This window comes from Poecilia latipinna, unplaced genomic scaffold (genome assembly GCF_001443285.1).
Source record: "Poecilia latipinna isolate Pla-1442-1.1 unplaced genomic scaffold, P_latipinna-1.0 Scaffold906, whole genome shotgun sequence".
Taxonomy (NCBI): Eukaryota; Metazoa; Chordata; class Actinopteri; order Cyprinodontiformes; family Poeciliidae; genus Poecilia; species Poecilia latipinna.
Window position 1 is genome coordinate 197258 of NW_015113522.1, and position 22528 is coordinate 219785.

Sequence of the window (22528 nt, forward strand, 5' to 3'; positions counted from 1 at the left end):
ACACACACACACACACACACACACACACACACACACTTGCAGTGAAATGAAGCATTTCTTTTTTATGGACAGAAATGAAGTGACTCCACAGAGTTTTAGAATAATAGCTGTTATGGATAGGTCAATCTTTGTGGTGCCTCAGCGCTCTCAATTCTCCCAAAACATCAGTAATGCTAGACGAGAAGAAAATATATATTTCCCTTGTTTATGTGTTCTGAATTGCTTTACGCAGCAGTGCTTGTTGGGAACAAATGGGACCAATCTAAAAAAGAATAGAAACGCCTTCCCTGGCTATTTTTAACCCTGGTTTCCACTACTTGTATATTTATAACTTGCTGTTAAGGTACATGTTAAATGAACGTCTATATATTTTCAGTAAAAAGAATATGTCATCAGTTAGTTGTAATGTACAAATGATAAGATGAGAAGTTTTACATTAAGCATGATAAGTAAAATTTACTTATTACATAAATTAGTACATTTATGTACTAATTTATTCTGTTTTAGGTAAACTACTTTTATTCAGATTATTTTTAAAGCAAACACAAATACCGGCTGCAGACGTTTGGACATTTTGTTTGTCCCTTAACCAAAACCCGCATTGAGATGAGATGATTCATCAGAACTCACCAAGCTCAACCTGCTGTCTTCAGGTAAAACCCAGTGCACCATTTCTCTCACAAATGAGACCTGACAGCACAGTTCTGTACAATTTAGTATGTTGGCAGAGAGGAGAAAGTGGGGGGAACAGAGGGGGCAGGGGGTGTTGGGTGAGAAAGAGAATGCATGTGTCCTTTTGGCCGTTTTCCCAGTCAAATGAGTGTGAGAGAGAGTGCAAAGGCGACCGGGGGCCCTTGCAGAGCTGAGCTCTGTTTAAACAATCTTATCACAATGCATTTGTTTCACTCCATCTGTTTCATTTACGCATTTGCTCTCACTGTCCTCATCTCTCGAACCTCTTTGGCGATCTCTTTCTTTTCACATTTTACAATTAAGCAAAGAAATCAAAACAGGCACATTACGACTGTGCTTACATTTGCTATTAGCTGAAACGTCCCGAGTGGACCTAAGTTTTATTTCACCAGCGATCGTCGTATAATCTCAGAAACATCCACACGCAACTGTTAAATGCCATGTAGTAAGATCCTTGGTCTTATTACAATACCACACAAGCGCAGGCACTAAATTACTACCTCAACACCCTTCAGTTCATGGCCACCAGCCATTTTGTGGCTCAATAAGTTATTGATTAGAAAGTGCCTACAGTACCGCAGGTCCTTGTGCATTCTCAAGGACATTATCCATTTCTGACCATCTGTGAAATTGACCAAAAGACAGATTCCAGTGGCTTACCTATAGGTCTTTGTTCAAAAGCTTGAGGAACATCCTGTGACCTAAATTTGAAGTGAAATCAATGTTAATCTTTAATTCTGCTCATGTTTTTAATGAACTAATTCATCTTTTATTGGTGTCCAGTCTACCTAATAAAGAAAAGTAATACATTAGCTCGCAGCTTATCCAGTGGTGAACCACAGTGTATTTGCACTCCCTAAATGAAGTGTAATAAAGCACCCAGGTGGGTTGTTTGATTTCCTCTGCAAGTTCAATTCAGTATGCAGGTGATTTTTTTTTTTCTTTTTCTTCTATGGACAGTGGTGAATGTTGGTGGTGGTGGCCAGTGCTCACTTATACATTCTGTATTTCCGAGGTTTTTAAAGGTTTTCACTTGCACTAACTGCAATATTTTTAGGGATGTGTTAGCAGAGTTTTTTCAGCAGAGTTGCCTTCTCTTTTGTGCAGACCGGACACTCCTGAGATATTTTTTGTCCATATTGAGATGATCAAATTCCATAGATACTGCAGATTTGCTGCTCATCCATCATGAGATTCCACCTCATTTCGAAGGTGTTTGATCGGAGTAAGATTTTCTCGTTGTTGAAGTCATCGGAGCACAGCGAACTCACGGCCGTGTTTACGGAACAACTTTGCGACGAGAGCTTCATCACATGGTGCAGTGTGCTACCGGAAGTGGCTGTCAGAAGAAGGGTAAACTGTAGGCATAAAGACATTTACATACTTTGGTTGTTTATCGATAGTAATTGGGTAGGTTAAAGTATTCCAAGAAAATATCTTTCATGCTATTGCGCCATACCAGCTGATTGTTTGCAGCTGAAATCGAAACTGAAACCAGGCAACATTTTTTTCCAATCTATCATTTCCCGAATTTGGTGAGGTTGAGCGTATTATAGCCTCACTTTCCCGTCCTTAGCTGACTCAGTGTAACCGTCTGCTTCTGCAGCTCTTCTATTTTATTGTTCAGTGATAGTAATCTGCATAACTTAGATATGTCGGTAAAATATTTAAATTACTGTTACCTTTTCACCATCGTAAGCAAGGCTATGCATTCTCCAGTGATCTCCAGCACCAGCCAGACATTTTCGTTCTCACAGCATTGGAAACTTTCTGTTTCATATTTTACATGAGGACCCCACAAGATGGTCAGTTTTGCAGTAATTACTTATCTGAAGGTAATAATATTAAAACTCTTTTTGTTATTTTAGTCACTATTATCAAGTTAAATGTTTTATGCCAGGATTCATTAATACAAGGTAAATTATGCACCACTTGCACATTGTCTGTGCTCTCAGTGGGTTAGATAAGTTTGCTCTTCTAAACTGAACCACAATTTGGCACTGCTGGATTTATGCTCCGGGTTGTTCTTGTTGTTGTTTGCTTTTTGTAAAGCCTAAATCTTTCTCCTTAAGCCAGATTTTTAAGCTTTAAGTAACAAATTGCAGCGAGAAATGCTTTAAGGGTATACGATTTTAATATTTCTACATTGGTACATTTAGTGCTTTTAAAGCATCCCAGGAGTAAGTGAAATTTTCAACAAGTTTTGCTCGAGGTAAAACTTGTTAATATGTTCTTTTACTTTATTGCCTGAATGGGTGAAGCAGTCTTCATGGATTTTATATTCTGACGTTTAGTTTTTAGATTTATACCATTTTGTTTGCTGCTCATGTAACAGAATTTAAAAATCTTTTTAAATTTATTTGTTTTTTTCAAATTTCTGTTTATGTGAAACAACCAGTACCTGAGACTATTGCACTCAGATAACAACAAATCAAACTCACCTCGTCTTTATGTCATAAAACGATCACTGATTAGCTAGATAAGCTAATATAAACATGGAAGTGAATCTCAAATATTGTTTTTGTGACAAATTTTCATTTGACAGATGGCAAAAAAAAAACAAAAAAAACTCCAGCTATATCCCTGCATGAAGAGCTAATAATTTGACTATTTTTAATGTATGAATCTCGATAACAGTAAAGAATCATCTGAAAACACATAAAACCTCAAACACAATAAGTTCAGTTGAAGGTTCTTCTACAGGACAGGCAGACAGAGTCCCTGCTGCTCTGTGAGAAGCGAGGAATCTTTGCTGAACGTGCGTCTATGTCACTGTGATTAATAGAAACTCTCCTGCTTCTCCTTTACTCTTCTAATTACTTGCCCCGTTTTGTCAGTCTTCCTGTCTTCCAACCCACCGAGGACAAACTGTCAGAAATGTCGAGTAAATTACAGCAGTGGAAACGTTTTTCTTCTGGCGCCCGTCATGCCACTGTGGACAGGCTGAGGTCTGAATTACTGGTTGTTGCATGGCACTCACGGCTAATGGTTGCTCACTTTAAGCTATCATTGATAGAGTTCGGTTTATACAGTCTGCAAGACTCCCCTCACACAAGAATAACAACACTACAACATCAATAAAAGTCAGAACGTGAGTGTTGGAGAGGTCTTCTAAGGTCCATCAAGAATACGCCGTGTGAAGCAGCTTGAGAGTTCTCTGTTTTTTGAACATGACGTAGTTTTGGTGAGATCATGGGGATTGGATCCCACGTCCAGATCGAGGGAGGATACCTGTGCCAGCAGTAATTAATTATCCACATTAAGTGGTTCTTACGTGCAAGTATTAGTTAGTCAATAGGACCAATGATTTTTCTGGGTTTATTTTAAGGCCATGGTATCATCAGACCATGGTAGGCCCAGTAGAGAACCAATGATTAAATATAACACTCTTGGATAGCTTGCCTGTCAAGTAATGAGGCGAATGCTGCAAGCTAGTTGAGGCAATCAGCTCAGGCTGTACTCCTGCTTCACATGTGATCTTCCTCACACACTAAAAAACATTCACCTGCCTTCCTGCCAGGTGAATGCTTTGCTTGGGTGTCTTGAGTTCCATCACCAATCTAAAACAAAAAATCCAGTAGTGCCTCAAATAGGGTTCGTTATATCATTTAACAAAAGGAGCAACGTGACTCGTAAACAAATAAACAAAAACAACTTCAGGCGTCAGGGCCTCGGTGGGATCAACTCAAAAATGATGAGTGAAATAATGCGTACATGATTCGTTGTGATTGCACTCAGCAATATGTGTGCAGAACACTTGGCCACATTTCAATTATTGCACATGATGGGACACTCTCTATTAAACAGAAACCCCCTAACCTGCATTCTGTCATGCTGCTGGTAAATTGAAAAGAAAAAAAAAAAGATCTGATTGTGTTTTCTCCTCTGGAGCAAGGCAGAAACGTGGCTTAGAAGTGCAGAGATCGTCTATGTTACATGGAGGAATTCAACAAGTCGCAGAGAAAAGCCTTGGTGCACTTGTTAGACCCAAGGTGGTTGCAGTGTGGTAGAATAGCTGAGAAAGCAGAGGTGAAAAATCAATTTGGCGAGAAAGAGCTCAGCAGTATCATTGGCTTCACACTGGAAGTAGGTTTTCCTGATTTGTTATAAACCAACCAGCACTCTTTGTGTAATGTGAAGCAGACGTAAGATTAATGTTAAGTATTACAATAACTTAATTCTAAGATAGATATGATTGAAATTTGTCATTCTGGGGTATGTATGGTACACTACAACACAACTTATTTCTTTATTTATTTCTCAGCAGGAAGAAACAAAGAAAGTTCTTTGGCAGAAGTGCCTAACAGGGTAAAGTTAAGCACTTCAAAAACGCTTAATATATGTTTGCCCCAATATAAAACCTAAAATGATCTCTCTTCACCTTTCTATTACATATCTCCACAACTCTGTGTGTGGACAGGTGTGCATTCTTTTTGTCCAAGTGTGTGTATGAGCATGTGCATGTTGCATTTGCACACACTTGGATTTGGCAACCAGGAGAGATGAGCTCCCACAGGGTTTGGTCTCTGCCACTTCCTGTTAAAATCACTGGGACCAGTAGAGCTGCAATAAGTGACCTTGGGTAGGCTTTTGCTAGACCACTGAACTAATGTAGTCCACATTACTTTACAGCGATCATCATTGGAAAGAGACATCATCAGGTTGCAGGTTTAGGAGCCAGTCATTTTTAATAAAACTGACACAAAAGTGCCACAGGACATCCAATCAGAAATTGTGCAAAATGTAGTTATCGAATATTATTGTTTATTTTAAATATTCAGCGATTGGGTTTGGGAGACAGAAAGGCAACATGAGTTCAAACAACCACTCGTCTCAACCAAACTATTGCACGATCCATTTTTCGTAACAGCTCACCTCAAACCGTCGATGAAATGGGCGATAGCAGCCAATCAAGGCTTGATTGCAGTTATCATATTCAGATGGGAGGATTAGAATTAGCATAATGAACATCAAAGCATGGCTTCATCCTGTCTTGTATCAGCAATACAAGCTGCTGCTGGTGGTGTAATGGTGTGGGGGGATATTTTCTTGGACTTTGTCTGAAATATTAACATTAGTACCAACCAGCATCATTTAAATACCACACACAGCCTTTCTGAGTTTTGCTGCTTGCCATGTCCGTCCTTTTATAACCGCAGTTTACCCGTGTGGCGATGCAATCTCCTCTACGATGACACACAAACCTCATATCATCTTGAATTGGTTTCTTGAACATGAAATTGTATTTACTGTACTCCAGCAGGCTCCACAGTCACATGATCTCAATCAAACATATTTTTAGATGTGATAAAATGGTAGATTTGCATCATGGCTGCAGAGTTGACAAATCTGCAGCGCCTGCATTATGCTATTATATCAAAGTAAATCAAGGAGAGTTTCTGACACCTTGTTAAATCTGTGCCTAGAAGAAATGATGGCAGTTCATGGACAAACGGTATATACAGGCATTTTCAGCCCTTTTTACTCTATGTACTAAGAATGAAAAAAGATTAAATAAGAAGACTTGCTATGTTCGTGCAAATCAGCTTTTTTTTTTTTTTTTTTTTTCTCACAGCAGAGTCGTTAAGTCGTCATTAAGTCTATGTCTGGCTAAGTTTCAATATCTATTGAATGTTCAACTTAAACTATTTCCCACTAGCAGTGACCTGACTCTGTCACTCCAAAAAAAAAAAAAGCTCCTCACGTCATGATGTATGATGTAAACTTTCAAGGTAGGCTTATGTGTTATTTTAGACATTTACTTCACAATCAGTGATGTTGTGTGCAGCTATATCGTGTTTTTAAATTGTTTAATAGGTACTTAGTCCAGCGAGGTACTACAGCTGCCTGGGGCTGAAACACTCTTGATAATTTTTGATCTGCATTGCTCAGGCTGTTTTGATTTATATCTCTCTTTTTTTCCCAGTGCGCTGTGATGTTAGAGACAAGAGCATCTTGCATTTTAGCACCTACTTCCTTCAAGGTCTTGCTATCCAGCTGAAGGTGAAAAAAGGAAATGCATTGTTATTTTATCACATCATCATGTTTGGAAAGATCAGTCCTTCAGCACACATTTAGGATTTTCTGCTTTAGTCTCCTGGCATTGAGACTTGGCAAAGATGCCCACTCAGTGCCCTTCAAAAAGAAGGCAGATTATGAAAGCCATTAAAATGAGGTAAGGGCTGTTTGACTCCTATAATGACTGTAATAAAAATGAGCATAAGGGTCAGCACTGGGGAGAAGCTTCAAATTAAAACAAATGGTAGTTATGAGAGGTGGGAGTCGCCGACTGTAACAAATGCTACTGCTAAGTGACCTAAATTAATAATGCAGGTTTGAGTAACACCTTAGTTTGTCCGTTTTTTTTTTTTTTCTTTTTTGGGTTCAGACGTTTTACCTGCCACTGTAAAAAAAAAAAAAGAACTGAAAGCCTAGTAACGTGAGTCATTGAACGTCATGCTGTGTGCTGCAGTATGCTTTTTACAAGTCATGTCAGCCCGCAAGTTGGCTTGACTCTTCATTCTGCTTCATGTGCTTTTCAATGCCCTTTGTGTGCTAAATCAAGCATGAGTAAAGAGAAGTTCAGAGGGGATATGAGGACAAAGAGCTGCTTTCCTGTTGCTCTTGTTAATTTGCGTGTGCCGATGCGGACGGGTTGGAATGAGCGTCGCTGTAAAACCGCATTTGACATGTTTTAGACACAGTCGTGCGTTTGAATCACAGGTTAACGGCACATGTTTTAAAGTGCCCTTTAATGGGAATGTGTGTGTTTGTAGAGGTGCGTGCGTGTGTTTGTGTGTGTGCCTTTGGTAAAAGTGTGTGTGTGTGTGTCAGGTGGTAATTAATAAAGACAGGAACATTGGCTCTCCTGCTGTGCTAGCATGCCTACGAGGAACTTGCCACCGATTGAAGCCCTCACAAGAACTGGAGACAGAGAAACCTCTTTCAGACAAAACATGCGATCGATCAAATAGTAGATCTCTGGTTAAAAGATCCCCACCCCAATTTTCTGTGTCCTATTTTTACTGAACTTTTACCTGAAGCAAGCACTATGCATAATTGAGTCTTTCTTTTTCTGCTTCATTTCAGTAGTGAAGAAAATGTTCATTAAAATTTCAGTAGCCTTATAAGGACAGAAATAAAAGGCTTGAGCAGAAAGAGTGGGGGGAAACACTTGGTGGACTTGAAAGCACTTGGAAACATAAAGTACTTGAAAACACGAACTGAACAAAGTTAACTTGCTTACTTTATGAAGAATCGCAAGATAGAGCGACGACGGCCACGTTGAAGGCTTAGTCTGCTACCAGGTTGCACAAAAGATGGATATTATTCAAATGATAAAGCCTTTTAGACAGATATGCTTTTTAAATCGCACTGCAATCAAATACTGTGATCTGTGATGTTAGAGATTATCCGCATTTACAGTACTTTGTAACCACATCCGTAGCACTTCAATTTTTGCAGGTTTTGTCGTGATATGTCTGCAAACGTTGGTGTGTTTTACCAGGATCTTATGCGATGGACCGAAACACACTCTTGTATGATCCTGAGGTGGTGGGGGGACATGATGGGAACGTTTCAGTTTTGTTTTTTATTGATTTTGGCCAAAAAGCAAAACGTTAAATGGGTGAAATATGAACTAACATTACCTTTAGGCACTACACTAATGGTGATGACTGCGTCATGCTGTGGGGACGTTTTCCTTTAGCAGGGATAGATAAATTTGTTATTTAGGAAATTGTTGGAGGTAAATAATGGGCAGTGGGATTTTTCTTTTAACTGTGTCAGTTAAAACATCCCTTACAATTTGTACCTTGTTGAAATATCAGCAAAATCGAATTATCCAAAAATCCCAATCTGAGCATAATTCACTCCTAACACAGCAGGAGGTTGGTCTTGCATTTTGCCATATATTATCTGGACCTGTTAGAAGCATTTGAAGAAACATTTTCTTCTTTCTACATTTTATTTTCATGATTGTTTTGGTAAAAAGGGGGTATTATTTACTCTTTTCAGAGAAAAGAAGTGAAATCTAACATAAAAAATGACCTTAAAACCCAAGTAACCTGATGAACTTGATGGTCATGTGTGTGTAGGGGTCCGTTTAGCCCTAATCCCATTGTGAATCAGATGCTGAGACGGAGAAGATGGAGGTCAGCTAGAGGTCTTGAAAACCAATTAAATGATAAAAGAAAAAGAAGTTATCATGAGTTTGTTTCCTGTCTCAGAAGTTAGAAAATTCTTTAAATAGATCGATGTAGAGAAGATTGTAGGTTCACAAGAGGGGAAAAAAAAGCCCTTAAGAGACAGAAAGGGGTGATTGGATGCATAATGTATAGCATGTGTTTTGTGGTATCTAGCTATTATTTTAGTGTACTGGGTTTTAGCTTCAGGAATAAATATTTCACTTATATTTGATGTAATCTGAGTGATAGCAATAGGGCATTTCCATGGATACTATAAAAAGGCAAGGGCAGTAATTGTTGGAGGTAAAAAAAAAAAATCAGCAATAGAAGTATTAAAAACAGATCACATGCTAAACAGAACTTCAAAAACCTCCAATGTTAACTCGAGACATGTCTTGAAAAAAGATATATAATTCCACGACTCCAAAGTAAAGCTGCTTTAATGGTATATTTTTTCCCCCTCTGGATTTAAGGATTTCATTCAAAAATGTACGAAGCATAAAGAAGGGGTTTAATCTGTCAGTCGTGTCAGCTGTCAGTGACTCTACATATTTGAGCTGCTAAATTTGAATAAGGAAGGTGGAACTGCACGCTTTACTGTTTGGGACTAGTGAGACAAGGACAGGAAATGAGCTGTCACAACAATTCACTGTTACTTCATTATGAGTTCAGATGTACTCACAGATTGAAGTAAGGGAGCAGTGTGTGTTCGCTACCACTGTTCAGCACTTATAGTGCAATCTTGGATACATATAAGTATGTGACTACAAATCTACAATTTGTCTGCTTTTCACTACATAGATTTATCATTCATGTACGTAACATTGACATAATTACATTTTGGACCCTTAATTCTGTCCATGGAGGACGTTTCTCATTGTTGCATAGAGCTGCTGGTTTCTCTGCAATTCGCTAAGATACAATTATCCAAATATTAATGGGTTTGTCTTAATAGTTTGTTGTAAATTATGTGCACTTGCATTGGTCTGATAAATTAGCAATCCACTCTGATAAAACAGTGCAAAAATGGCTGAAAGCCTCAAACTAGCATAACATCTGTCCCCATCAGTAGCGTCTGCAAACTTAAGCAATAGCTGAGTTGCAGTTAATTTATATTTATGGATTATGCATGACAAGTGAAATTCAACTTTGTTTGAGGAGACAACTCTGTTGACAAATAGTGAAATTACCGGAGGAGTGTAACAGCAGGTCACACCCCTTCACCTCTTTGCTGTACGATGAGCCTCGGAAAAAAAAGTGGATCACTGACTTAATAACCCTTTTGGTTTTTAGTGTTTCTCCTGCTTGATCTCTCCTCTGCTCCGCGTCACCTCGTTCGTCAGCTGCGCCTCTCTCAGCTTGTTTGCTCTGGTTTCATGAAACACCTGTGAAGCTCAGGGATACGGTCACAATTAGAGCCACGTGCTCAGGGAGCCACACCAAATCACGGAGAAATCGATTGCCAGAAGGAGAAGGACGGAAAGAGGAGAGGAAAACCTGACGCTTCAAGTCTGTGAGGTTTAAAGAGCAGGCAAATTTAGCCGGTGTAGCTAAAACAAATAGGACGGTCCACATTGTAGTTCACGGCATCCCAACTCCAAACCATAAAGCTGTTGGAGTTTTCATTCTTAACGTATAAAACCTTAAGGAAACTGTAAAAACTCAACCTCTTTAATTGCAGCTAGAGCCCATCTGGTCTCGTTTCCTTTCTTTGAGCCCTCGATCCCTTTTCCCCCCCTCTGTGTTTGTAACAAAGATCATGTCAGCCCATTAGACCCATGTTGAAATATGGATGAAGAGATGAGAGAGACTAAGGCTTACAGCTCTCCTCTCAACTTGATCCACTTCATCCCCATCTCCTCTCTCTGATCTCTGTCAGTCCTCTGTCTGCTCAGAGTCAGGACTGTGTTCTTTGCACGGATCAGCCACACTGTTACAAACACTTACTGAGGCGGTGGATGGTATCGTGGAATCGATCGAACTCTGAAAGACTGTGACACAAACCAACCGGCACTCGTCGCAAACACGCGGCTTCCAGTTATTTCATGTTGCACCATCTGCTTAACTCTAGCATTGTTAATTTCTTTTTGAATTGGTATTTGAAAAGATGCAAAACGCCTTTCATCAAAAATGCCATTACATTTCACATTATTTGTGAGCAAAGTGTTGCAGTCGATGATCACCTTTTTCATCACTGGTTGTCTTTGTTTTCTAAACATTAAAAAAGTTAATTTTAACTGCAGTATTCTAAAGATAATTTCAGCAGACAGACTGTATACGCATTTCCTTGAAAAATATAATGAAATAACCTAAAATAGGAAGAGAACTGTGGAGCTCCACAAGTCTGGTTCAATGCAAGAAGATGTTTTGCAAGTGTGCCTTGCAAATTACTTAAATACGTTTCTGAAAAAAATCTCAGATTTTAAAGTCTGGAAAGCCGATCCCGTTTTACTGCCTCCAGTCTTCCGTAACTCATAGGATTTCCACAGATTAGGGATAAGATTGAGGTTGCATGAGGTGGAATGGGATTCAGCCTAAGTCGTATAACTATCCAGAATATTCCCTTTGTTCATGAGAAAACGGTGCTGACTTCTTCTAATATCACAGAGTCTGGTTCTTTGGAAAAGCAATGTCAAAGGACTCCTTCCTCCAGATCAATAGGAAAAGAGGTTAAAGGATCTTGAGCTTCTAGTGCCCTATTCTGCAAAAGAAAATGCTACTACTGGCCTTTTTTTTTTTTAAGATTTCTATTTTAGTGTGATATGAAACATATTCTGTACATTAACTTTTCAGCCTATTTATGTTTTTTTTTTTTTTATTTACTCAACATTTGCCTCCCATCTGATTGCAGTTCAGTATTTGATTATCGATGTTGTCACAGATGTTTCTGTGGAACGTGAATCAGAATTATTCACTGAAAATTCGCGTTTTGGGGGATGCTGTCGTGAGGCATAGCTAAGATAGTAGAATGACAATGCGGCATTGGGAAACTGAAAATTATTGACATTGGCAGTTCTAAGCTTTTCTGGAGAGGATCAGTATAGCAGTTATAGATCCCAGCTAAAATACGCAAACCTCTGGAATTGGTGTATTTTAGCAATTCACCTGCACATTGCTAAGATATTGGTGTGGACTGTATACAGTTCATAATAAGAACAGTTGGAGTAATTATGAGAAACATCTCAGTTGACATCAGTCAGTTGACTAGCGATTTGATCTGCAAGTAATTTGTGATTAACAGACCAAGTACCGACTGAAATTCAGATGAATTTTTCCTCTATGCAATAAATGCATCAAAAGTAAGAACTCTAGTTTTGGTTCATAAATGATTCAACCAGCTTCATCTTTTAAGTCCCTTCTTTTTTTTTTTTTTTTACAATTCTTAAAATCAGATAAAGTTCAGGGACTCTGACGCAAAAATTAACATAGTCTTAAAATGTATTAATTTTCTGTTGGATTAAAAGAGGTCAAAATAATAATTATTTTTCTCTTTTATGTACTCTCGTCCTTTTAGAAAAAAATAATAAATTGTAATCAGACCAAATTGGAATTGGCAGCTCAGAAAGAGAAAGTTGATCTGCACATCTCTGACATGATGTGCCAGTCGTAGCTTAAAGGAACGCACATAAAAAGTAGGCTTTAAGCACACTTTGTGACTCAAACATCCTTTTATATGCTTCGCTAAGAACTTTTTTTTGTTGTTGTTCTTCCAGAGGTAGAGGATAAATGAGTCAGATGATAAAGAGGAAATAAGAAAAGAAGGTTGTTCAAGGGGACATTATCAGATTATCAGATCCAATTATCAGAGATATCTGCAAGGTTTTCATGACATTAGTTCCATCAATGCCAAGAGCTCTGCTGCTGGTTTTTTGTTTTTCCTTCTGAGTCCTCGCGTCTCTCAGTCATGTTTCACAGCACAAGCGGACAATGTCCAGAGCTGCTCCTCTGACATTCACTTCATGTCACAGCAGCTGTAAGGAGGTGGGGAAGTGGTGGAGAGATCACAGAGCAGATGGCACCACCGCACGAGATCAGTCGAGTTGTTATGAAAAACTAAAGAGGTTCAAAATGCTGTTGAGCTTTGAGGCCCAAGCCGCAGGATTGTCACAAGCATATCTTCAAAACCCGTAACTTATTATTCACAACATAACTTTCTCACAAGGACATGTATATTTATGTTTTTTTTTTTGTTTTTTTTTTTTCCTTGAGAATGACTAACAGACAGAAGGACAGGTGGCAGGAGGGAAGCTGAGGGTTGCTGAGGATGGTCGCTTGTCAGATCACAGTCTGAGAGGTCCCTGGAGATGTTGGCAGCACAGTCCTGTCATCACATTTCTTTATCATCCCCTCGCTCTCCTTTCCTTATGTTTCCAGCTGTCTCACCCAGTATCGAATTCGAATCGAGCCGTGCGCACGCTGCAAGCGACGCTGTCTGGTTTACCACACCCTGGAAATGCTTTAGTCTTTATCGTCGCTGCCTCTTTCAAAATTCTGAGCTCATTTCTACCACAATCGCATTGTTCCCTCGCTGGGTTTACGTTGGTACCCCTCTGTCTGTCTTTTGCTCACCTCCCGCTCTATCTTCCTGAGTCATGTTCTTCCTCTATCTGGCTTCCTCTTCCTCACTCGCACACGCAGGGCAGACGGGCACAGAATGCATCAGCTTATATTTCCCATGGTATCTGCAATACATTCTGCCTCACTAGGAGCAGCAATGTACTTGAGCACAGCACCTGCTGTGCACAGCTGATATGAGGGGAGAGACAACACACGCGCGCGCGCAAACAGCCGCGCAGAGACCACGAGCTTTCATAAACCGGATGGAAAATGTAATCCTCGTATGTCTGTAAATGCACATGCGCAACAAAACTAGAAATTTAAACACAATTACCAGCAGCATGGAAAAGGAGCTAATCCCTTTAGAAATGGCATCATTTCATTTTCAAACTATCATAATATTAGATTATTATTATTATTATTATTATTATTCCAGGGAAACTAAGCTTTCCTTTTGTCATCATAACATAAAATATTGTATTTTAATATAGCGACGCCACCCAGCAAAAGTTGCTAGTATGGAACTTGAACAGCGATACAACGTTGAAGATTTAGAACAATTATACAATAATAATCTTTGAGGTTTATATTTTATGCAGTTCCTTGTGAAAGTATTCATACATCTTCAACCACAAAGTTTAGGGAGTGTCATTGGAGTTTTACGTAAAAGAGCAACACCAAGTAGCACATAATTGTGAAGTGTTAGGATACAGTGATTTTAAAATGTGCTACAACCCCTACAGTCCAAGTCAATACTTAAGAATAGGCTCTATTAACTAATTAGGTAATTGATATATTTATAGGTATCAAAATAGAAATGCACGCCATATTTATGAGGTTTTATACCTATTTTAAACATTTTCGTGTTTAAAATATGAAAAGCACAAAAAGTTTTTGCATTGTAATAACTTTGTCTACAGTATAACATGTTTAAAAATGTTTTAAATGTAATTCACTTTGAATTGAAAAGAAATATCTGCAGCTTCTAAAGCAAAAGCATCAAGGTGAAATAAAAAGGTAACAGGAAAATAGTCTTTTTGTGTGGTGTATTCCAAAACAGTGTGCAAAAAGAATATATATTTTTTTTAACGATTCTAACATGATAAATTGTAGATCTTCAAGAAGTATGAGTATTTTACACCAAATTACTTTTTGTAAGTTCACAATCTGTTTGCAGATTAAAGCTGCTTATTATTGCGCCCAGTCTTCCTTGAAGGAAGAGGCTAAATATTGAATCCTCACAGAGGTAGAAGAACAACCACAGTGCAAACAGCTGAAGGCATGAAAGATTCATTAAAGCAGTTTGGAAAAAAAAAAAAAGCAAAGCAGGCCAGAGTTCTTAAAAATGACCGAATGACTTAGAGAGAATTGTTTGCACACCGATACGGTTGAACTGAATCTTGTATATATAAAGAAAAAACACAAAATGCATCAAACCCCGATCTTAAACAGTCTCCATCTGCCTATAGGTTTTCCTGTAGTCCTGTTCACAGTGAATCAGTTTTCTTCCGATGCTCTAAATGTTTAATGGTGTTTAACAAAAGGCATGAATTACTACTATACATTCAGTGGAGTGTGTGTCTTTGCTATCAGAACTTTTTAGAGCAGGTAACCTTTTCCAATGTTTTATGACCCTGTAATTCATAAAACATGTCTGCTCCCGGGGCTTTGGTTAAAGGCTTGTTTTGAGATGTGGTGAAAATACTAAAAAGTGCAAGGTTAGTCTGGGAGTTTGAGTCTGTCCTCGTTTTCACACGCTAGCGTGTCATTTGCCTCAGTAGTTTGGGCATTAGCACTTCATGCTGTGCTTTTGTTGCAGTTTTGCAAGCACTAAACAGATCACAGGGTTAATTATTAAATTACTCTTTCTTGTTTTCTGTAACGAGGCCTCTCTCCTGAGTGTTTTCCTGTCCTTTTGAATTACATTTGCCCTTGCCAAAACAGAACCCAGGCGCTGTCTTCCAAACTATGTTTTCATCTAGAGCGTTATTGTTAAACATCTCTGCACCTTGTACGAAGTGAGAGTAAAAGGATTATTGCGTTTTCTTTTTTTTTTTTTTTTAAGATTTTAATATTTGTTCATATTAATTACTTTATGCAGTCAATCAAGCAATAGTTGCAAGTCAGAAAACAGTGGAATTTGCCCCTTTTTTTTCATTTTTTTGCTAACTACAAACACCAATAGAACTTGTTCACAAATGAATATTTCACAGCACCATATGTGCCACTGGCCTAACAAGCTTCAGATCAGCAGAAGTGCTAGCAAATATTTTATACCTGCAACTTTCACCACCTTCCCTATGTGCATAGCCATATTAGATAAAAATAAAAATAAAAATCTGAGGCCGCTGTGTAAGACCAGACTCTCCCAGTTACAATTATGATTTAATGGGTTTTTGTTAAATTCCAGACTGATAACTAAGAAAACAAAGGGAGCGTACGTGTGGCTTAATGTTCTGCGTAAAGGTTTTTGATTTAAATTTGAACCCTTGTGATCTTACTATAATAATAAGAACATTACTGTGATGTTAGTTTGTGTTTTTGAAGCATTTCATGAATAGTTTGGTGGAAGTCGGTGTTGAGGACGCCTCGTTGGGTAAAAACTGCAGGGTTGCGACTTTTGAAAATATTTAAAGTTCCAAACTTTCAGTCAAGATTTAGAAAGCAATTTTAAAAAGTGTTGGACAAATTATTTTTGGACAAAAACATTTTAGGTAGGGCAGCTTGTTCTAAAGTTCCTTTTTCTGACTTTCAGCAAACTTTTTTTTTTTTTAAATACATATTGTTCAGTAAAACTCATTATGTCTTTACCTTTTTGTTTTTAATGTAGATCCTCGGACCTGGATAACATTTTGTTTTGAATAACATTAACCTCATCTGTTGTAGCCAGCCCCAAATCCCGACTGAGCTGTTAACGAAATATATATGTTTTTTTTTTTTTTTGCTCCAAGAAATAAGGGCGATTTGGAATCAAATGTGTTTACTGCAGCACTTTTAGCTTAAATAAGGTCTGTTCCTACAGACTGCCAATGTGTTACTAAGTAAAGATACATTTTAGTGTTTGTGTAAGTATGCAAAAATTGAACCCATCGAATGTCTAATGGTGTTTTGATAGCAAGCGGGGTAATGTGGGTCTGTCCTCCGAGGGAAACTTTTCGAAAAACGAATGGAAATGTGAACATTGTATTTGCTGAGACAAGCATAGCAGCACTTACAGGACCTTTGCTTCAAGCTTTTAGGATGGAGCTAGTTTAGCAGGGGAGCTTTTACCCCACTGTAATGCAGAGGGAAGGGCTTTGTTGTGAACAGTGTGAGCATAGCCTCCTGTCATTATTAAAGGTTAACTGTAAGCACTTGCACAGCTGGACGCACAGATACAGTAACACTGAACATGCAATTTTCTTTTGGTTTGCAACTTTCTTGTTATTAGTATATGAGGGATTGCAGTTGATGGAAAGGTTAAATCGTGACACAAACAGAGAAGAAGAAGAAGAAGAAGAGCGAGGACTTAACATAGAACTGAAGAGATTAAAAAAAAAAAAAAAAAAGCTGGCAAGCTCTAAAGAAGGACGGACAGAGCAACATCAGCACCAAGCCAAGATCCAGGAAAGCAGCTGCTCTGCCACACAGGAAGACGCGCTGATCAACTTTCCAACAAGACACTAGAAAATTAAGGGGGATAAAACGAGCGACGTGAGCTGAATTAGGCAGGTGGGGAGCTCCTTGGCAACTCGCCTTACTCGCGCATTACTTAGGGGGAATGCAGATAAGAGAGTGACAAGGAGAGAGGCAAGGGCAAAACACAGTAGCTATGAAGTGTTTGATGTCAACAGAGGGCCAGCTACCGTCTGCATCAGCCTGAACGTCGGTCAGCAGAGACGACGCCAAACTGCAGCGACGGCTCCTTCCTCCAGCAGCTGGGACTCTCTTCAACGAGCCTTTTGCGCATTTTGCTGAAGTTGTCGTCCACGTTGCCACTGTAGCTCTTTATAAGGTGACAAAAAAATAAATAAATAAATATTTGAAGAAATGTACCCGTTTGATGGAACCGCAGCCATCCTTGAAAAATGTCGGTGGATGAGTTCATGTATGACCGCCTGTCTGTTGTCGGGTGTTTTTTTTTTTTTTTTTTTTTTTTAAGCAAGAGACAGCCACAAGTCCTGGTGTGTGCTGGGACGACGTGCGAGCATGTGTGAATATGTGTAACAGCGTGTGACCCATCATGCTGAGTTCTCATTAGGAGAAGAGGCAGGGACAGGCTTCAGCGCCACAGTGAGAAGCTAGATGTCATTTTAATTCAGTTTCAATGGGACTGATCCCGAGGGGATTCACAGGAACGCATGTACAAGTGCATGGACTCGGATACTGTACACGGCTGCGGAGAGGCGCAGAACGCCGTCTGAAAGGCCTAACTTTGAGTCGTGCCGACGTGGCATTAAGCAAAAGCGTTCTCGTTTATGTTTAATGCATCCAAATGCTCTCATTAGGATGCCCTGGGTGAAGCCCCGCAGGAGCAGATGCAGACTATATGTTTTAAAAATGTATTACAATTTTACTTAGTATTTTAACATTTATGTAAACTACTTTTTCGTCCGCCACTCCTGCAGTAGTAGGACTGCAGACAAAATGCTTTTAGTGCTCGTCTGTTTTTATTTTTGCTAAACTGCAAATCATTTTTTTGCACTTCAGCAGGTTAGATTAGGCCTGGTTGTCTCAGGCTCATGTGCCTTATTTAGTAAACCTCACTGAAATTACAGCACATAGTGTGCAAACATTTTTATGTTTTCAATGAGAATGTTTCTCAAATGTGCCAGGATTTCAAACTGGCTTGTGTTGAATACTGGTAATGCTTTCAGCATAAAAAGAATGTGGCTTTCAGAAGTATATCCTGCTCTGTTAGATAAAATGAGACCATAGTAAATCCACTTAACCCCTTTTACCAGAATAAGACCGACGTTATCCCTCACATCCTGAAAAGACTGGATGTCTACAGTAACTACTGCTACATTTCCAGTTTGTCTTTCATTTGCAATACTTTTAAGGAGCAGTTGCTATTAAAAATGCACTCCTATTTAATTCAAAAATAACCTCTACCAACAATTACAGTCCATTTCCCATAGTTTTTCCTCTTTCCATTGACGGCTCCAAAGTCTTTCCCTCACCCCAAGTTAAGAGTCAGGGTGTTCTTCCTGTTAAATCCCAATCTTCTATGTCTCACGTTAATAATACGACTCAGTGTGCAAATTTTTATCAACCCAACACATGTATCCACCTTGCTGTTCCCTCTGCTTGCCTCAGCACCATGAGGAGCAGAGCTTTCTGCTGCTCTGCTCCCAAACTTTGGAACTTCCTCCCACCAGACATCTGGAGCGTTGATATTCTTCCCTGTTTAAATCCAGATTACAACCCACCTGTTAGGCTGCTTTCTCCTTCTGATTGTTGTTTTAACTTTCATTTGTAAAGCGACATTTTGTATCATGAATAGGGTTTGTAAATAAACTGTATTGCTATATAAAAAAATAATAATAATAATTTAATTTCACTGAAACAGAAACCGTTGTGTTGCAGGATGAGCTTTTTTTTTTTTTTTTTCTCAGAACAACCCTTTTCACTGTTAGTGATGTGAGAGCATGAAATTCAAATCGTTCCTGATGATTCAGATCCAAAGACTTTCCGTTCATGTCTCGCTTAAACGTTTTACAAGAAATATTTTCACAATAATCTCATATGATACAAGCTGTTTGCTGACTTCAGCTGCAGTCAGGCTTTCTCCAGAATCACACCAGAGAGCGATAATGTGACCATATTTTATACTCGGTCAGATGCTGAACTGGTGACGCTGATCTAAGTCACCCACATCAAATGTGAGATTGTATGAATCATGAGCGCTGGTAGGTCTGAAGCATGGGAAACTCCGTTCTCCTTCATGTACATCTTTGCCTCGTTGCTGTGTGTACGTACAACGCTCTTAAAAACGGATTTGATTCCTTTCGGATTTAGCATTAAAAATGAAGAGTTTTTTTTTTTTTTTTTTTAAGTCTGAACTGAAATGTATTAAAAAAGCATGACTTTAACCAAGCTTTTCCCATCGTGAAAACCCTTCACGTTGATATCTGACAGTGTATATTGTCCGATAAACATCTTAGGAAGGGATATTACCGTGGACTGCCAAAAAATGCTTCTGAATATGCTGTAATTTTATTAAGAATAGTTTTGAGAGATGTTAGTGTTGAGTATTAAAAACTTACAAGAGAAAGGTTTTAGTTAGACTGTTTCTTTGCTGTTTTAATTCACTCTGTTTAACAACTAGTTGTTTGCATCAAACATTTGAGAGAAAAGTCTTAAACCCATAAATTGGGTTTCCAAAGACTTTTAGAAGCCATAATATTTCAGCTGGTGAAATATTTTACAGATCATCTAAATTATTAGCTCTGAATCCGGTGAAGCGTTTTGATGCTTGGAGTTGGGCGAGGCAAAGCATTTTACTTGTGCAGCACAAGGCGATTCAAAGAGTTTTACATGATTAAAGGAAAAAATAAAACAACAAACAAGCAAAAACATGACATTGCAACTGTAAAGTAAAGGAAAATGATGACAGGTTGAAAAACATACTTCGGTTTATAGTGTTCCAGTAAATAATCGAATGCACCTCGAAACAAATGGATCTTAACTTTGGTTTAAAAGGAACTCAGCGTTTCAGCATTTCTGTAGATTTCTGAAACTTTGCTAAGTTCACTGGAGAAACTAAATGCTGCTTATTTAATGTTTGGGTCCTGTTGAGGCATTTAGGCCTGTGATGCTAGAAATGATCTGCAGTCGATAGAAGGCCGGCTTTGTTATCGTCTTTGTGTGTCTCTGGATGATCAGACCCGAGTCTATCACAACACCCCACATCCAGTAAGAAACACAATACATTTCAGGAAGAAATTCATTCAGGTAATAAATTAGTTCTGTGCACAAAGCTCAATGTTTTTGACTCAAATTATTATTACTTTTCTCTACAATGCTTCACTGCATTCTTAAGGCATGAAAACGAATCCTCTGGAGTTCATCACAGAGGTAAACAGAAAGAACCAGAGACAGAAAGCCGGGATTTTGAAATGTTTTGTCAAAAAGCGAGAGGGTGAGCTTGATAAGGTCAGAAAGCTCCGTAAAGAAAAAATAGGTTTAAAGAGAAGGGCAAGTGTCTGACAAAATGTGTACTGACGCAGAGAGACAGGCGTAGGAATAGGTGGAGACATGGAGAAGAAGAGAAGAGAAAAGATGAGAAGTGAATGAAGACAGAGAGGAGGCCCTGTCTGTGTCCTAAGAAGATTAGATGGCATGGAGAGAGAGGGGGGAAAGATGTCATGCTAATGACAGAAAAAAAGAAAAACACACAAACATCTTCGGTTTCGCACGGATAAGTTTCTGGGTGGGAAACAGTTTGAACTCGGTAGCTTCACACAGACCGCACTAATTAAAAACTGAACCTCAAAGGCATCGCTTTCTTCCTTTATTTCTCTGCAAATCACCGCCGTCGAAGTCGGCGAGCGCCGGCCCCGGCACGACGAGGGAGGGAGAGGGGACAACATGGCTGCACATTGGCTGCAGCGCTGTGGAATCATCTGGGTGTGAGTCAGACGCCTGCTGCCTCGCTCCCCGGGGGAGGGAAAGGTCCAGGGTCATTATGACAAAGAAAGTGAACTCAAACCAGTGCTGAGTCACTTCACATGTCAGAGCAGGTACCGTAAGGTTTAATAAGGTGGAAGTGGGGATCACGTTCAGGTGTGAAAGGTGTAAGAAAAAGGAGGGGAGGAATGTGCGTTTTACCCGGCCTTGCTGCAAAATATTCAGAGCCACTGCAGAGACAGTTCAGGGTCTAACTCACCTACTGTGTATGTAAGTGTTAAATTTTGGAGCTTAAGAGGAACGAGTACTTGTTCTGACGGCATCGGGTATCACATATCTCTGGTGTTTTTTTGTGCTTGCTCATGGTTGAGGATTTATAAACATAAAACCTCAGGGCAGGGCCTCGGCTAACGGTGTACTGGTGCTAAACATCTGTTTAAAAATGCACATACATTTTCAGTGACTGATTTTTCATTGCCTGTTGAAGTATAATGTATTCTGAACAGTTTTGTTTTGTGCCATGAGGGCAAAATTGTCCATCATTTCCTTGGAAATAATAGAAAATGGAAGTAGAAAAAGGAAAAGAGTGAAATGCTGTGAGCCAGGAAAATCAAAGTCATTTCGAGAGACGAACAGGAAAAAAAAAAAACTAACCTAAAGGGAATTAAGGACACTTATTTAAAAGGAAGGTATTGGTTGTTAGATAAGAAAACACGAACAAGAAGGCAGACAGACATTTTATGAAACATATTGTCCAGATATTTTTGTTTCTCATTTCTCTGTTACTCCAGAGGAAAGTGGCAAAGATAAAACTGAAACGATAGAGGAGAAAGGATAGAGAGAGCAAGATCCAGACATATTACCAGAAAAAAACCCTCTCAAAAATAAACATTCTTTAAACAACAAAGTGCAAGGATAAAGGGTAAAAATGTTTTCACTATGCGTGTGTTTGTGTCTGTGGTGCTAACGACCTAAATTGCAAGGAAAAAATAAATAAATAAAACTCTCCTCAGTGTCTAATGGACACTGAGCGTCACCAAAGTTGCAGATTTTTGGTGATGCTGCAAAGAACTAACAGTTGGAAGCTAAAAATTAAAAGAGCTGAAACCTTGGAGAGTTTTAAAGTGGATTTTGGTGATTATAATGCACACACATCTGTCTCTCCTTATGTATGCATAATCAATGCATGTATCACGTGGAGACATTTCATTTCATTAACTTAAAGTTATTTTGTGATGAGGCTTCCAGAAATCGTCTGCTGCACTCGCAGTTCATGCATCTGTAGTTACTTTTAAGCAGGATAGTCAATAGAATAGAGCAGAATAAAATAAAATAGAATACAGCATGCATGTAAACAAAAATGAAAATAGAATTAAAGTAGCTGAGAAAGTTACTCAGAAAAAGAAAAGGAAGAAGACAAGCAATAAGGGATGACACTGCTACTTTTAAGTATTTAAATATGTTTTAAATCATTTGGTGTG

General features: G+C 38.8%; 1 protein-coding gene across 1 annotated transcript in view; it reads left to right on the forward strand.

Annotated features, from left to right (window-relative positions):
* Positions 1-22528, forward strand: part of LOC106957472 (voltage-dependent T-type calcium channel subunit alpha-1I-like) — a 116801-nt gene that overhangs the window by 73673 nt on the left and 20600 nt on the right. The window lies entirely within an intron of this gene.